We start from the raw sequence: 12,255 nt of genomic DNA, 5'->3' as shown, positions 1-12,255 counted from the left end.
GTCCTCATGCAGGGGCTCTGTGGAGATGGGTGGGGGCTTCTTACCGATCTCTCTGAGGCAGTAACACCGGGTTCACAGAAGGCACAACACGTTCTGGGCTTAAGCTAAATGGCAGAGGTGGGAGTAGAGGCTTCAAGTTCAAGTTGGAGGTGGTGAGGAGAAAAGTGCTGCACACTTCATGCTTACGGTAGATGGGGAATGGCCTCCGGGTCGCATCCACGGTTCAAGCCAAACTACAAGGAGGCATTAGGGAGGCAAGCCCGTGTGGCCACAGTCCCTGGACCAGGGCCCTCGTTCAGACGCATTTCCACGTTAAGAGTCCGGGGAAGATCTGACTGGATCTTAGACACATTTTAAACCACGTGCCAACGTTTTGGACCATGGTGTGGGTCCGGTGAGAGGCTGCCCCACAGCTTGTGTTGATTTCCAGTCTGGAGCCCACTTGTGTGCCCTTCCTTCTGGACTTCCGCCACCCTCCTGGGTAGCCACCCTGCTGCATGAATCAGCGCAATCCATGGCTCTGTCGTCACGCCCTGGTTAGCTGTGTTTGGTTTCTATCCTGCATGGGCTCAGGGACCACGAGGCCAGTGACATTGCCCCTGGTCTCTCACTTGTGCCCACTTTTTTTTTTTTGGTATGAAAGTTACATTTCAATATTGGGGGCTATCCAGTGTAACCTGAGTCTATTTTCTTAGAATAAACAATGGTGAAATGACCTTCCAAAGGTTTGCTCAAAATATGGAATGCTTCTCGAATTTGCCGGTCACCCTTGCCCAGGGGCCATGGTGATCTTCGGTGTATGGTTCCAATTTTAGTGTCTGTGCTGCCGAGTGAGCACTCCTGCCCACTCTTCCGACTGTGAAGGTGACGTGGTGATGCGTTGCCAGGACAGGAAGCCCCTCCCAGCGCAGTGTGGCTGCTGATTTGTGAACTGGGAACGCCACCTTCGTCCTTCCCCTCTGCAGTGCTCCCTCAGCCTTCGGAGGAGCCCATAAAATTGTCACAAATGCACAGCAAGATTCTGGCAAAGCAGAGACTGTAACACAAAAATATTTCTTTTAATATTTTAGCTGGGAATGCGGGCAGCTGTGAGAGGCAGATGCCAAACTCCGCGCCGAGTGACTGACAATCTGCAGCGCGTTGCCTTCGTCCCCGGGGAGGGCTGCCCGCAGGGATGTGTTTGCAAACTGCGGAGCCCGCGAGGCTCGTGGTGTCTCTGAGGCAGCGGTCCTTCTGGGCTTGTGGTGGTGGCTTCACTGGCTGGGAGGGACCCAGGGCTGCCAGGCCTCTGCAGAGCTGGGCTGTTCCGTGTGGTGGGAGCGCTGCACCCTGGTCCTGGTCTCTGTCCCCCGAGGCACGTTCATCCCTCTCCGCACAGCGCCTTGGCCTCGTCGGCCCTCTGTCCCCAGTGCCCCTGCGCCCGTGGACTGAGCTCAGCCCCAGCCCCTCCGTGTTGGGCGTGGACCTTCCTTGTGGCCTCTGCCCTCCCCACCTGCTGTGGTTCCACGGTGTTTCCCAGACCCCACGGGTGGGAACTGAGTCCCCAGCTGACAGTGCTGAGGGGGGCCCCCGGGAGGCGCTGGGTGGTGGGGGCTCGGGCCTCAGGAGGGGTCAGTGGTCACAGTGAGAGCTGTGTTCTACGAGGGATCTCGGCTTTCTCTTCTCCTGTTGCCTCCTGAGCCCGGGGCCCTGTTACCTCTCAGCTCCAGAGTCTCCATCTGGGCCTTCCCAGAACGTGGCCCCCGCCAACTTCTATTTGAGAGTTTCCTGGGCTGTGCTGTCTGTCACAGCAGCAGAAGACAGGCCGAGGCGCCCTCCAGCCACACAGCGTTGTCACTCCAGATGCCAGGAGTGTCTGCGTGTCCTCTTCCCTCGGGGTCTCTGGGGAGCCGTCCTGTCCCCCCTTCCCTTCTGGGTTTGAGTCCCTTTCCCTGGACTCCCCCTGAAGCCCCTGCGTCCTCTCCCACACCTGTCACTCTGTGTCATAGACACTTGCTGGCCCGCCTTTCCCCTCGGCTGCGTTTGGGCTCCTCGAGGGCAGGAACCCCCACGTGCCCTGGACACCTAGCATGACGCACAGCAGAGGCCCAACAAATGGCTCGTGCATGAAGAAATGGACAGACAGTGGATACCAGCCAAGGGCTGGCCAGACCAGGGTTGCAGACCGGGAGCGTCACCTGACGGGGAGGGTGTGACCGCAGAGGGGTTTCTGTCTGCTCCTGAACGGAATCCAGGTGCCTACTCAGGGCAGTTTCTGGAACTTTCTGGAGTGTGCCCTCACTCCGGAGGCTGAAGGGAGGCTCTGATCTGGAGGCCTTATGTGTGTGTGCTCTTAGATTTCCAGTGACCTGCCTGCATGGCCTGTGTCCCCACAAAGGGTGAGTTAATGATGCAGCCTTGGTCCCCAGGGAAGTCACTTGGAGACAGAGTCATGTTGGGAGTTGTTTGGTGGTGGGGGGAGAGCTGTTCTGCTGGAGGTGAGCGGGAAAGCCAGTGGATGGGGTGGAGAGCCCTGTCCTTCCAGGACTGGACCGCCCCTCCAATGACATGCTCCAGCCTTCACACCTGTGTCGGCCTCATTGGGTGTGGGCTGCCCTGGGAAGGGACGGTATTATGGGTCAAATTATATCCCCCAAGAAGACATATTCACGCCCTAACCCAGAACCTGAGAATGTGGAGGGGGCTCTGCCGAGGTCAGCACTGGGGCTATCTCTGCGCAGCTGGTGACTGTTTTCAAGAGCAGTGGACTTGTTGTGAGTTTGGGATGGCAGATGGGGTCGTCCCATGTGCACTCTCTGAACGGGGCCCCTCGAGCTCATCAGCGCACATTCGTTTTATTCTTGGTTTCTTGAAATGCGGTAGATTAGACCCAGGAGTCAGATTGGTGTGCCGGGAGGGGCGGGGTCTTCACGGAATTGAACGCCTGGCCATTGATGACCATGGGGTCGCCATAGGACCCCGTGGGGGCATCCGCTGGAACTCCAGGTTCTAAGTCAAGCAGTGGGTGACAGGCGCAGTCGGTGAGGTGGCCCCTGCCCCAGCTGCCCTCCCCAGGCTGTGGATACGCCTGGTCCCTCCTGGAGTTGGGGCACCGGAGTCTCCTCCTGGGATCACCTAACAGGCTGCCTGCTCCTGCCCTCCCCAGGGCTGCCTGGCCTCAGGCACTGGTCGCTGTGCTCAGGAGGCCCCCAGGCTGCTCAGGGCGGCCGTGCTCACCTCTGGCAGGGCTGGTCTCAGGGCCCGTGACCTGGCTGCTCACCAGTCTCCTCCCTGTGCCTCTGGGCCGTGGCAGGACGTCCTTCTTGCACACAGCTCAGCCCAGGGCCAACAGCCTGGGGGACAGCAGGCCACTCGGGTCCCCAGGGGGGTGCAGGACAGGTGTGCGGTGGCCCTCCTTTGCCCAGGTTCCTTCAGCGTCTGTCTCACAGCCGTGACCCGGGACTCTGCCCCGCAGCCTTGCTTCTAGGGGGGAGCAGAGCTGAGAGCTTTAGAGAGAATCTTCTCTGGCCTTCCTTCGAGCCTCGGCAGACTCCCCTCTGGAGTGGGATTCTTCATCTCCGTGGAGCCTCCGTGACGGCTTGAGGCCACCGACTTCCACGTTGCGCCCGATGGCAAGTGGGAGGGGGCCTCTTCAGTGCCATGCTCCACACGGTTGGCATCAAGACCTCCTCTCCCTGCTCCCTCTGGGTGGAGTGGCTGGCCTCCAGGTGTGAGGCTGGCCTCCCCTGGGTGGGCCAGGCTGCTAGGGGCCAAGGTCCATCTCATCCTGCACCAGTGGCCTGGGTTTGTGGCAGAATTCGTGTCTGCAGTTGGTGGAGCTCAGCCACCCTCCCTGGCAGATGTCCTGGGGCCCTGCAGGTGCCCTGGGTCTGACTGGACTTCCATTGGTCCTGGCTTTGGGGTCACTTCACCTTCACTGAAGTGGCTTATTCCAACTCCCCACACCAGGCTTTCAATTGACCCCGACTATCACTAAACCCAGGGGTCCCCTCTGTGTCCTGTGAGGCCAAGCAGGGGTCACAGAGCCCCCACTTTTCTGACCGTTTTGGCCCAGGAGGGGGTGGGGTGGGGTGCCAGGATTGTGGGATAGGGTTCCCTGGGTTGGGGTGGACAGCAGAGCAGGTGGCCTTCTCCGGGAGTCCCCAGTAGGATCAGGGTGGGGGTCTGCTCTCGACTTTCCCCAGCTCCTCCCTTTAGCCTCCTGGTTTGAAGGCTCTGGCCTAGCGGGTAGGTGGGAGGCCCTGGCACTGCCTGTGCCGCCTGCCTCTGTCCCCTCCTTCCTTGCCGTCCACCTAGCTGAAGACTCAAGCTCTCAGTGATTCCCCCGGTTCTGAGATTCTCTCTCCTCCACTTCCTCTGCTTCCAGAGGTGGGTGTCCCTAGGCCCAGCCGAGGCTCCTGGGCAGCGTGGATGACTTCGGGAGCTGCTCCTGGGGCTTCCCCAACCCCTGGGCCCTGCTGTCTGCTCCACTGTCAGCGGTCAGCGAGGAAGCCCGGAATGATGTAAGGTGTTCGGGTCACTAGGTGTCCCAGAGGCTGTGTGCACAGGTATTTTCAGACTGGCACTGAGCGAAGGCTGACTCCAACCCTCTAGAAAACCCTCTCTCCCAGCGCAGCCCTGGGAGGAGCCTCCTGCCAAGCCCTGAACGGCGTGAATTTCCCGGGGCTGACCGGAGGTGAAGCTCGCCACCCTCAGTGTGAACCAGTCTTAGGGTAGGTCCAGCAGAGTTCTCCTGACAGGCAGGAGGTCGCTGTGCCTGTATGTGCTGGTTGGGGACAGAGAGGCGTTCGGGAGAGCCCGGTGGGTGAGAGAGGTCACTGCAGAGGAGGGGATGGGCGGGCAGGGCCGGGCTTCTCATGTTTCCAGAATTATGTGGCCAGGGAGTCAGACCCTGTGCTGCAAGGGAGCTCTGGCCAGGGCCGAAGGTGAAGAGTAGAGGAGCGGTGTGGGCAGAGGTCACGGACACTCTCAGGAAGGAGTCCTCTGGGCCCTCTGGGGTCCCCTGAATTCTGGCTTTTGTAGCATGGATGTTCGTCCCTGGGAAGGCGCGGCACATTTTTTGAGCGGTGCTGGATGTTGCTAGAGCTAAGCAGGGCCCTCCTGTGTTTCAGATGAGAACCTTCTGGAATCTTCCTTGAAGTTCTTCTATGAAAAGGCTCAGCCCCGAGCAGGTGGAGGGAAGGACTTGGAACAGACAGCAGAGCTGGCTTCATGGGGCACTTGGCCAGCGGGTCCAGTGCTTGTCACCATTTCTGACCAAGCACTGGCCAGGGGACGATGGCATTTGTGGGAGAGCAGCAGAGTTCGGTGAGGCAGGGATGTGGTCCTCTGCGTGCCTTCCAACAGCAGAAAGGATGGACCAGGCCTGCGGTTGACCTCTACTGGTTGACCTCTACTGGCTGGTGGGACCTGGTGACCCACTGGCTGGATACAGAGTGGGAGGGAGCCCGATAAACCTGTCTCCTGAGCTCTGAGACCTGCGACATCTGTCACCCCCAACGGCCACCTGCCACCAACATTGTCCCAGCCCACTTGGCAGGGAGCTGGTGACTGCTTTTGATCCTGCAGCTGGACCTCAGACACGGGGTGCAGGGTTTGAGCCCAGGCCACACAACAGAGAGGTGTGTGCTGACCGCAGGACACATCAAGGAGGACGGTGTTCCTTCTCAGTCAAAGGCTCGAGCACACAACGTTGGGCACCAAATGTCCGGACCGGCAGGACACATCAACGTGGGCATCGAACCTAGATGGGGAGGAATGAAGGGACAAGGATGACAGCAAGACAGGAATTCTGATCAAGCTGCAAACTTTTATTGTTCACATAGGGGTATTTATATGCTGGGGATGGGGAAGCTCTCTAATCAGCAGTTGCTGGATGTGGGTGGTAAAACTGCCAGCTGCAGGGTGTCTGATGATCCTGATAACCACAGGATGTCTCCCAGGCAGGATGTCTCCCAGGGGGCTGTCAGGTTATTCTTTGAAGGAGAATTTCCTTCTAGCCCCTGACAGAGGTGACCTGTGAGACAGGAGAGAGGCCTGCTATGAGCCGGGAAAGCCCAAAAGCGCCGAGTGCCTCTCATTAGTTACCCTGTTTCCCCACACGCTCTGTTCATTTGACAAATATTTATTGAGCCCCTGCTGTTTGCTGAGCTGGAAGGATAGATAAAAGTTCCTCAAGGCTTTCTCATGCGCTTCTCAGTCACATGAGAAATGGCTTCTCTGGGGTCCCCGACCGGAGCCCTGGGTGGCGAGCTTGGCCATTCTCCTTGGGGAGGGGGAGGTGAGGACCCGTGGGGGGGGGGGCGGCTCCCACCCTTCCCACATGCTTCCAGGGAAGAATTTGCTTTCTCTTCCTGTGGGATCTGGCCTCGTGGGCTGCGGTCCCTGGGTGCTGGCTTCTGTCCTGGCCACGTGCATTAAATGTAACATGATGACATAATTATGGAAATGGAGAACACCCGAGTTTACTTAACCTACTGCTCTCCTCAGACAAGCCCAGAACACACTGTAATAATTTGTCACCGTTTTTCTGAGGTAGGCCGGGCTGACTCTTAATTACAAGCCAAGGCAAGAGATGAGCAAATAAATATGCATGTTAGTCTGAATGCTATAATTAGAACTAGCATTTGGCTAAAGAAAAGTAGAGACGTGTTAATTCCAGGCCTCTGCTTGCATGTTAAGTCGCTGCTAGGGAACAATCTGTGTTAACACGTTAAGCCCTGATGAGGCAGGAATGTCTGGAGATTTTTTTTTTTGTGAACAGAGCTGAGATGCACTTTCTATTCCACTAGATATTCCAATTCAGTGTTTATTTCCTGGAGCCCGAGTTAACATGATAATCAGTGTTTTTGACGTATCTGACAGCTACTCAGAAGGATGATTTTGCATGAAGTTTCCAACAGTATCTGTGTACTAGGTTGGCACCAAGTGCTGGAACCGGTGGGGTGGCCGGTGGTGGGTGGACATGGAGTCTACTCATGCCTTTGACAAATAATGGGACAGACATGTCTGTTATTTCTGATGAAGCCAAGAAGTGCATTTTCCGCAACGTCTTCACCAATACCCTCCAACCCTATTTTTGACCCATTCGGTTAACATTTCTAATTTCTTCATACACCACCTCCTCGGTTGATTGCTGGGTAAAACTGACCAGAACAATCCAGAAACAGAAACCTACTCTCTCTTGCAGTGTCCCAGGCCAGCTGGCTGGTGGGTTCGCGAAGTCTTGCTGACTGAGGGAAATTGCCAGTGAAAGTGAGGAGAACCCAGAGACCCCGATGCCTGAGCCCAGGGGCAGAGGGGCCGCCCTTCACACCCCATCGTGGACCCAGCAGAAGGAGGGAGTAGGGTGATCCCAGGCGCCCACGGGTGTCCCTGGAAGCTGCCCATCACCACGTGGAAGAAGCCTCCTGGAGAAGAAGGCACCTGCCCTGTGCCCTGTGTCCCAGCCGGCCACCCAGTCTTGCTCCATGGTAATGGTGACAGCTATGAGCACACACCGGGCCCTGTGCAAACTTGGACACATCTGCATTTCAGATGAACAGCAGGCAATTGTTTTAGGCACTTCTGCCCTGCAAGCTGCGTGGATGGTATTTATTGTCCATCTGATGGTCACATCTAACTGGAGGCCCTGTAATCCCACGCCCAGGTTTCTGAAATAGTAGGTGCTATGGTTTGGATGTGAGGTGTCCCCTAAAGCTCATGTGTGAGACAAGGCAGGAGGGTTCGGACGTGAAGCGATTGGTTAGGAGAGCCTTAACGCAGTCGCTGAATGAACCTCTGACGGGGATGAACTGGGTGCTAACCGCAGGCAGGTGGGGCGTGGCTGCAGGCTGTGGGTCCGGGGAGCCTTGGGTTTCTATTTGGTGAGCTGAGCTGTCTCAGTTCCCCAGCAGCCTGCTCCCAGCTGCTCCCCTCGGCCACACTCTTCGCCGGCTGTCTATGGACTGACACCTCTGAAACCCTGAGCCCCCAAATAAACGTCTCCTTCTCTAATTGTCCTTGTCAGGTGTTTTGGCCGCAGCAGGGGGAAAGCTGACTGAGCCAGTGGCCTGGGTGGGGCTCGAGCCTTTGTTTTTCTAGTGGGTTCTGGTGAGGTTGGGGTTGTGGCCTAAGGGCCACACTGGGAGCACCAGTGAGGAAGGTGACGATCCATGGGAGGTGGGTAAAATAGGGCAGAGAAATTAAGAAACTCGTGCAGATGATGCAGCCAGTGTTGGGGCCTGGTGGCCTGGCTCCAGGAGCGTTATTGGCCACCGTCAGAATGCGTCATTCCCCTACCCCAAGGACATCCCCTTACTCAAATGCTCTACTCAAATGATCCTTCTAAAACACAGGTTGAATCCACACTCTCCTGCTCAAACTCTGCAGTGGTTCCATTTCCTCAGTGACATGAGACCCTGCGAGGCTCCCCCCGACCCAGGCCTGACTTCCTCTCTGGTGCTATGTCCTTCCCACCTCCCCCTTGTCCTCATCCCAGGAAAACTGCTCTTCTTGCTGACTGTTGAGTACCCCAGGCAACTCCTGTCCCAGGGCCTTTGTACATGCTGTTCCCTCTTGGGCACTCTTTCTCACACGTCCCCATGGGTCCCTCACTTTAGGTCTCTGTCACAGTGTCACTTCATCTGAGTCTTCCCCATGGCACAGCTGAGACAGCACCTTCCTTCTCCTCGCCCCCTCACTTGCATTTCTTGGCAGTTTTTACCTTCACCTGCCGACATGCTGTGGGTATTCACCTGTTTGCCATTGATCCTACGTGTCTCTATCCGTGAGACGGTAAGCCCGTGAAAGAAACCGTTTGTGTACGTACCACCTGGAGCTGTGCCCACCACACCATGGGCACTTGATGAACAAAAATTTGCTGAAGGCTGGTCCCAGGCTCAAGTTAGCCTCCCAGGGTTCAGAGTTGATGAGACACTGTCCCCTGTCCCTGAGGGCTCCATCCAGCATGGGAGAGACGCATGAGAAGAGCGTTATACACGTGTGTGGGGAAAACACACAAACTTTTGTGTCTCAGGGGACAGTGTTCCTGTCCAGGTCCGGCTCTGTCCAGGTCCGGCTCCGTAGCATCACATGTCAGTGTTCGTTCTTTTGAGTGGACAGACATTTCCATTGTGTGGCGGGACTCTAGTTTGCTTAGCTATTCCCGAGTAGTGAAAGTTTGGGGATTCTGCTTTTGGGGTGTGGAGAACAGAGCTGATGTGAACACCCAGGGGGGCTCTCAGCGGCATTAGTCAGTGTGAAAACCCGTCAGCGCTGAATGTTGGCCGAGGCAGATAGAGGAGAGTGCGAGGGAAAGCTGGTTTGTGGGCACCGAGCGTGCAGGTAGAGAAAATGGCTGCTCGTCACAGCCACTGCCAATCAAGGAAAATTTTGAGTCAGGTGGGAGCGTAATTAATCCAAAACCCACTTGTACTTTTCTTATCCACAAAACGCAATGTCTTGGGACTCCTGGGAACGGCACGAGTGATGTACACTGTCATTTCATTCTGAGTGCTAGTATTCACTTCTGCAGAACTCGGATCTGTCCTTTAAAAGGCGGACAGTGTTGCAGGAAGTCCAGGGAGGAGAGCGGGAATAGTAAAGTGGTAGCAGCTGTTGAAGGGCCCGGCTTCTCAGTTCCACTCACCCGTGGTTAAATGCTACCACTGCCGGCTGTCTGACCCTGGCCAATTACTTACCAATCTTTCTGATCCTGTTTCCTCATCAGTTAAAATAAAAGTAAATTTGAAATGTGTGCTGCTGACTGTTGCTGTGGGGATTCGAAGAGACGAGGGAGGGATGTGAATCAATGAGTACCATGGCAGGGGCTCAGTAGGTGCTCCCTAAACCTTAATTCCCCATCTTGCTGAGCAGGATCACAGCAAGTGCAGTTCTCTAGCAAGGACTTCAAAAGGCAGGTGGAGGGCTGGGGCTGGGGCTCAGTGGTAGAGCATTGCCTAGCACAGGTGAGGCACGGGGTTTGAGCCTCAGCACCACATTAAAAAAAATGAAAGTATTGTGTCCATCTACGACTAATGTGTGAGTGTGTGTATATATGGGGAGAGAGAGAGAGAGTAGTTGACGACTAACGGACAAAAGCCCTGTATGTAAGGCTTTATGGTGTAAGGTGATAACATCAATGAGGATGACTTCTTGAATTTGTCCAACTCCTTTGAATGGTTGGTTGGGAGTAAGCAGCCGGGTCTGGGGTGTGTCTAAGGCAGCCGGAACCTGGGGGTGCAGGGCAGGAAGCAAGCCAAGCTGCAGAGCACAGGGAGGGATGCTCCCGAGGCCTTTGTTCCCCTCCCTCCCGCCCCTGAGCCCCAACGGACCCTGCTGTGCTCTGTCTTGGGCCTTTGGTTCTGTCCCCAGAGCTGCTGTTCCCTGGGGTCTGACCCCGGAGTCCACTCTGCTGTAAAACCGCTAGCCTGGGGCTCCTGAGTGGGTCGAGGCTTGTTTCAAGACCAACCTCCAAGTCCTCCTGTGAGTTCTCCGTCACAGACTGGGGCGTCTCGAGAGCTGCCGATGCCCTGGGCTCCTGGGGCCCCTGGGGTGCTGTGCTCGGCTGAGCGCCCACTCCCCAGCTACCTGTCAGCAGCCGCGCAGTTTTGGCCCTGTATGCTTTTAGCACAAGAGGTGGCTGTGTCACTGGGGGTGGTGGCTGGTGTGTGCTACCTCTGTGGAAATTAAGGTGGACAGGGCTTCAGGTAAAGCCTCAGGCAAAGAGGTTTCCCTCCGCCCCCTTCTTCGGAGCCCAACACACACTAGAGGCTGGAGTTGCAGCAGCCAGGGGCCCTGGGACAACGGAGGGCAGGTGGCTGAGGTGCGGAGAACTGGGCTGTGCTTCCGGGGCCAAGGAGGCACAGGCGTCCCCACTGGGGGGGTGGGGTGCTTGTTAAAGGTGCTCTCTGTGCGTCTTTCTCACCAAGATTAACACCCCATGTCCTGCAGGTGGCCTTCCTGGGCCTCACTGAGCCAGTCACTCGAAGGTCAGTCCTTGCAGCAGCGGGTTTAGGGATGGGCCCCAATCCAGTTCTTCTCCCAAAAGGTGCGAGTGACAGATGCCACTCATCAAGAGAAGTAGGGAGCCATGCCCACGTCGTGGGCAAGCAGGGCAGGGGATGGCAAGCCCGGGCTCCAGAAGTGCGGAGGAGCGCACCCTGAGTCCCCTCCCTTGGGCTCACTGTTACCCTGGGTGATACATCCTGCTGCTGCAGCCCGCTGAGTCACAGTTTTCAATTACTTTTAGTCAAAACTTCCTGATGTATGTTTTAGAAGAGCGTGTCTTAGGGCTTGTCATAGGAATGTAAAATGAATGTATGTCAAAGATCTCACCGAATAAGGAGGGAGTCAGTAAAATGTTACAGTGGTTCCAAGGAAAATTCAAAGAGCCAATCACATAGGCAAAGGGGTGCTGGAAAAGAATTCACAGGCGGGCGGCTAGCTAGCTCAGGGGTTTTCAGCTCCTGCTTAGCATGTGTGAGGTCCCCGGCTGCAGCCCAGGGCAGGGAAAAAACATGGCCAGCAGATCCCAGCTGCCTTTTCCTGGGGGAGGGAGGAAGGAAACCAATTGTCCTTCAACCTCACAGAATTAATTTGCATGTCTGTGGACAAGACTCACTTCCTTTGGTACTGTTATCTACAATTTCCAGAACTGTGAAGTAGCTTCAAAAAAATGAAAGATGTAAAACCCGTGGAATAAAAAAAATACATATCTATCTCCAGGATTAGACAATGCCTGGTTCTCCAATCCCTGGAGACACCCAGTCATCATTTGGGCCATTTCCAAGTTTGCCACGCATCAGCTGCACCCATCACATCTAGGACCATTGCCCTTGCTCCCTCTCCGCCTCGGCCTAGTCCGAATGTCCTCTCCAGCCGGCTCGGGGGGCGCTTCCTGTTCAGCGAGGGGAGAGAAGCCCCAGTTGCTTCTGGGTTCTGGCTTGGGTTTTGGTGATGGATGGATCATCTCCCTGTCTCGTATTTTCAAGTGGTTACCAGGCTGTGATTTCCAGCCTCTTGCTTGACAGGATGCTGCGTCTGGATTTATTTTTGCAAGAATTTCCAACCTTCTGTCCACACTGTCTGTAATAAAAGTTATAAAAGACATATGTCTTTAAAATGGCTTCCCCTTGGTTTTGGCAAACTTAGCCTCTTTCTGGACCTCTCTAGAGGTCATTAGCAACCCCTTCTTGGAGCCCCCAGGTGTGGGGGTCTCAGTGACCTTGTAAGTTCCCGGATCTTGCAGGTTCCTGGTGGCCTCTGACTCCATCG

General features: G+C 56.0%; 1 non-coding gene across 1 annotated transcript; it reads right to left on the bottom strand.

The window, feature by feature from the left end:
* Positions 1-732: 732 nt before the first annotated feature.
* On the bottom strand, positions 733-838 carry LOC143380804 (U6 spliceosomal RNA). Its single transcript, XR_013088687.1, has one exon. It is a non-coding gene; the product is annotated as a U6 spliceosomal RNA (small nuclear RNA).
* Positions 839-12,255: the final 11,417 nt, after the last annotated feature.

The sequence above is a fragment of the Callospermophilus lateralis genome, chromosome 14 (genome assembly GCF_048772815.1).
Source record: "Callospermophilus lateralis isolate mCalLat2 chromosome 14, mCalLat2.hap1, whole genome shotgun sequence".
NCBI lineage: Eukaryota > Metazoa > Chordata > Mammalia > Rodentia > Sciuridae > Callospermophilus > Callospermophilus lateralis.
The sequence above is the reverse complement of the archived record's forward strand: the minus strand, read 5'-3'. Positions and strand labels throughout refer to the sequence as shown.